The following is a 5,340-nucleotide window of genomic DNA, read 5'->3' on the forward strand; positions in this document are numbered from 1 at the left end:
AGAATCACTGGATTCTATTCCGACATGATCGAGAACCGACAGCTGAACAGCCGTGCCGTGACAGGGTGCGTTGAACATTTTCACTGAGAGGACGGGACTGTAGCCATTGACAACAGTGATGCCCAACATACAGCTTGCCATAGAAAGGAGTAAGAAGGATTGGATGAAGACAGTAGGAAAGCAGAGAGACGGAAGGGACAAAGCATCTTCATACACTTATCTGAAGTTCTCACCAATGAATTGCATAAGTATCTCTATCTTTATCTTTATGTTTTATTCATAAATCATTCATAACCATTTGAGTCTGCCTGACTGAGATTTACAAGATGACCATAGCTTGCTTCATACCAACAATCTCCGTGGGATCGACCCTTACTCGTGTATGGTTTATTACTTGGATGACCCAGTGCACTTGCTGGTTAGTTATGCGAAGTTGTGATGCCATGGTATTGAGCACCAAGTCTTTGGGGCCATTACTAGGGATTATTTGAGTTGTGAAAAGAAGAGATCACAATTTCGTGCACCAAGTTTTTGGCGCCGTTGCCGGGGATTGTTTCGAGTATGGACAACTGACGGTTCATCTTGTTGCTTAGATTAGGTATTTTTCAGAGTTCTTAAGAATGAATTCTAGTGTTTCAAGGTGATGATCTTATCATCACCAAAGCTGATTGATTCTTATCAATTTAGCTCTTGAATGCAATGTCCTGCTGAAGCTTGGCTATCCATGTCTAATTCCTTTAGACTGAAGCTTTAGACTAACATTGCATGATTCCTGGAATTCTCATTAAGAATTTTGATACCTTTATTTTCTTTTTCACTTAATTTTCGAAAAATCCAAAAAAAATTACAAAATCATAAAAACCAAAAATACTCTCATGTTTCTTGTTGAGTCTAGAGTCTCATGTTAAGTTTGGTGTCAATTGCATGTTTCTGTTCTTCTTGCATTTTTCGAATTCATGCATGTGTCTTCATTAATCTTCAAGTTGTTCTTGATGATTTCCTTGCTCTGATCTTTAAATTCTCTTGACTTGAGTGTTTTGTTGTTTCTCATATGCATTCTCATTTTGTTAGTGTCAGTAGTATACAAACTGCTAAGTTTGGTGTCTTGCATGCATTGTTATTTGATTTTAGTTGCATTTTGATTATTCCTCATTATTAAAAATCCAAAAAAATTTTAATTTCTGTCTTTTCAAGTCAATAATACAGAGAATTGAAGATTCAGAACATACAGCAGAGGAATTACACAGAAAAAGGCTGGGCGTTCAAAATGCCCAGTGAGGAAGGCAGACTGGCGTTTAAACGCCAGCTAGGGTGCCTGGCTGGGCGTTTAACGCCCAAAAGGGTAGTGCTTTGGGCGTTAAACGCCAGAATGTGCACCATTCTGGGCGTTTAACGCCAGGATGGCACAAGAGGGAAGATTTTGTTTTTAATGCAAATTTTTTTCAAGTTTTCAAAGTTTTTCAAAATCAAATCTTTTTCAAATCATATATTTTCAATCAAATCTTTTTCAAAATCAATTTCTTTCCATTTTCAAAGATACTTGCTAACAATTAATGATTTGATTCAACATTTCAAGTATGTTGCCTTTTCTGTTGAGAAAGGTTTAATGTTTGAATCATATCTTTCCTTGTTAGCCAAGTCATTAATTTTCAAAATCAAAATCTTTTTAATTTGTTTTTCAAATCATATCTTCTCAATCACATCTTTTTAAAACCATAGTTTTCAATCATATCTTTTTGATTTATAATTTAAAAATCTTTTTCAAAAATCACTTGATTTCTTTTCCACTCTTGGTTTTCGAAAATCAATTAGTGTTTTTCAAAATGTTTTCAAAACCTTTTACTTAATTTTCGAAAATTTCTTCCCCTCTTCTCACATCCTTCTATTTATGGACTAACACTATTCCTCAATGCACAATTCGAACTCCATCTTTTCTTGATAAGTTCGAATTCTCTACTTCTTCCTTCTATTTTTCTTTTCCTCTGACACCTCAAGGAATCTCTATACTGTGACATAGAGGATTCCACATTTTCTTGTTCTCTTCTCTTTCATATGAGCAGGAACAAAGACAAAGGCATTCTTGTTGAAGCTGAACCTGAACCTGAAAGGACCTTGAAGCGAAAGCTAAGAGAAGCTAAGGCACACTTCTCTGTAGAGGACCTAACAGAAATCTTCAAAGAAGAAGAACCTATGGCAGCCGAAAACAACAACAATGCCAACAATGCAAGGAAGGTGCTGGGTGACTTTACTGCACCTACTCCCGACTTCTATGGGAGAAGCATCTCTATTCCTGCCATTGGAGCAAACAACTTTGAGCTTAAGCCTCAATTAGTTTCTCTAATGCAACAGAATTACAAGTTCCATGGACTTCCATTAGAAGATCCTCATCAGTTTTTAGCTAAATTCTTGCAAATCTGTGACACTGTCAAGACTAATGGGGTTGACCCTGAGGTCTACAGACTTATGCTATTCCCTTTTGCTGTAAGAGACAGAGCTAGAATATGGTTGGATTCACAACCTAAAGAAAGCCTGAACTCTTGGGAAAAGCTAGTCAATGCCTTCTTGGCAAAGTTCTTTCCACCTCAAAAATTGAGTAAGCTTAGAGTGGAAGTCCAAACCTTTAGACAGAAGGAAGGAGAATCCCTCTATGAAGCTTGGGAAAGATACAAACAATTGATCAGAAAATGTCCTTCTGACATGCTTTCTGAATGGAGCATCATAGGTATTTTCTATGATGGTCTGTCTGAACTGTCCAAGATGTCTTTGGATAGCTCTGCTGGAGGATCTCTTCATCTGAAGAAGACGCCTACAGAAGCTCAAGAACTAATTGAAATGGTTGCAAATAACCAATTCATGTACACTTCTGAATGGAATCATGTGAACAATGGGACTAATCAGAAGAAAGGAGTTCTTGAGATTGATACTCTGAATGCCATATTGGCTCAGAATAAGATATTGACTCAGCAAGTCAATTTGATTTCTCAAAGTCTGTCTGGAATGCAAAATGCACCAGGCAGTACTAAGGATGCTTCATCTGAAGAAGAAGCTTATGATCCTGAGAACCCTTCAATGGAAGAAGTGAATTACATGGGAGAACCCTATGGAAACACCTATAATTCTTCATGGAGAAATCATCCAAATCTCTCATGGAAGGATCAACAGAGACCTCAATAAGGTTTCAATAACAATAATGGTGGAAGAAATAGGTTTAGCAATGACAAGCCTTTTCCATCATCTTCTCAGCAACAGACAGAGAATTCTAAGCAGAACCACTCTGACTTAGCAACCATGGTCTCTGATCTAATCAAAACCACTCAAAGTTTCATGACTAAAACAAGGTCCTCCATTAGGAATTTGGAGGCACAAGTGGGACAGCTGAGCAAGAAAATTACTGAACTCCCTCCTAGTACTCTTCCAAGCAATACAGAAAAAAATCCAAAAGGAGAGTGCAAGGCCATCAACATGGCCGAATTTGGAGAGGAGGAAGAGGTAGTGAACGCCACTGAGGAAGACCTCAATGGACGTCCACTGGCCTTCAATGAGTTCCCTAATGAGGAACCATGGGAATCTGAGGCTCACATTGAGACCATAGAGATTCCATTGGACTTACTTCTGCCATTCATGAGCTCTGATGAGTATTCCTCCTCTGAAGAGGATGAGTATGTCACTGAAGAGCAAGTTGCTAAATACCTTGGAGCAATCATGAAGCTAAATGACAAGTTATTTGGTAATGAGACTTGGGAGAACGAACCTCCTTTGCTCACCAAAGAACTGGATGACTTGTCTAGGCAGAGATTACCTCAAAAGAGACAAAATCCTGGGAAGTTCTCAATACCTTGCGCCATAGGCACCATGACCTTCAAGAAGGCTCTGTGTGACTTAGGGTCAAGTGTAAACCTCATGCCTCTCTCTGTAATGGAGAAGCTAGGGATCTTTGAGGTGCAAGCTGCAAGAATCTCACTAGAGATGGCAAATAATTCAAGAAAACAAGCTTATGGACTTGTAGAGGATGTTCTGGTAAAGATTGAAGACCATTACATCCTTGCTGATTTCATAGTCCTAGAGACTGGGAAGTGCATGGATGAATCCATCATCCTTGGCAGACCCTTCCTAGCCACAGCAAAAGCTGTGATTGATGTGGACAGAGGAGAATTGATCATTCAAGTGAATGAAGAATCCTTTGTGTTTAAGGCTCAAGGATATCCCTCTGTAAACATGGAGAGGAAGCATGAAGAGCTTCTCTCAAAACAGAGTCAAATAGAGCCCCCACAGTCAAACTCTATGTTTGGTGTTGGGAGGCCACAACCAAACTCTAAGTTTGGTGTTGAACCCCCACATTCAAACTCTAAGTTTGGTGTTGGGAGGTTCCAACAATGCTCTGAGTATCTGTGAGGCTCATTGAGAGCCCACTGTCAAGCTACTGACATTAAAGAAGCACTTGTTGGGAGGCAACCCAATGTTATATTTTATCTATTTTCCTTTGTTATTTTATGTTTTCTGTAGGTTGATGATCATGAGAAGTCACAAAATCAATTGAAAAAGCAAAAACAGAATGAAAAACAGAAAGAAAAATAGCACACCCTGGAGGAGAACTTGCTGGCGTCTAAACGCCAGTGAAGCTAGCAAATGGGCGTTTAACGCCCAGTCTGGCACCATTCTGGGCGTTTAAACGCCAGAAAGGGCAAGAAGCTGGCGTTAAACGCCAGAAATGGGCACCAGCCCGGCGTTTAACGCCAGAATTGGCACAGAGAGCAATTTTGCTCGCCACTTGGTGCAGGGATGACTTTTCCTTGACACCTTAGGATCTGTGGACCCCACAGGATCCTCACCTACCCCACCACCTTCTCTCTTCTTCTTCACCCATTCACCAATCACCTCAACCACTCTTCCCCAAAAACCCCTCACCTATCAAATCCCACTATTCTCTTCACCACTCACATCCATCCTTCATAAAACCCCACCTACCTCACCATCCACAATTCAAACCACTTTCCCTCCCAAACCCACCCTTACATGACCGAACCCCATCCCTCTCTCCACCCCTATATAGACCCATCTTCACCCCTTCATTTTCACACACCCTAAACACTACTTCTCCCCCTTTGGCCGAACAACAAAGCCACCTCTATCTCCTCTATTTCTTCTTTTTCTACTCTCTTCTTTCTTCTTTTGCTCGAGGACGAGCAAACCTTTTAATTTTGGTGTGGTAAAAGCATTGATTTTTGTTTTTCCATAACCATTTATGGCATCCAAGGCCGGAGAAACCTCTAGAAAGAGGAAAGGGAAGGCAAAAGCTTCCACCTCCGAGTCATGGGAGATGGAGAGATTCATCTCAAGGGT

The 5,340-nt window shown here is 40.1% G+C and overlaps 1 non-coding gene across 1 annotated transcript; it reads right to left on the bottom strand.

The window, feature by feature from the left end:
- Positions 1–2,595: 2,595 nt before the first annotated feature.
- Positions 2,596–2,703, bottom strand: LOC130970993 (small nucleolar RNA R71). The gene has a single exon (XR_009082233.1). It is a non-coding gene; the product is annotated as a small nucleolar RNA R71 (small nucleolar RNA).
- Positions 2,704–5,340: the final 2,637 nt, after the last annotated feature.

Source organism: Arachis stenosperma, chromosome 3 (genome assembly GCF_014773155.1).
Source record: "Arachis stenosperma cultivar V10309 chromosome 3, arast.V10309.gnm1.PFL2, whole genome shotgun sequence".
In the NCBI taxonomy this organism is placed as follows: Eukaryota; Viridiplantae; Streptophyta; class Magnoliopsida; order Fabales; family Fabaceae; genus Arachis; species Arachis stenosperma.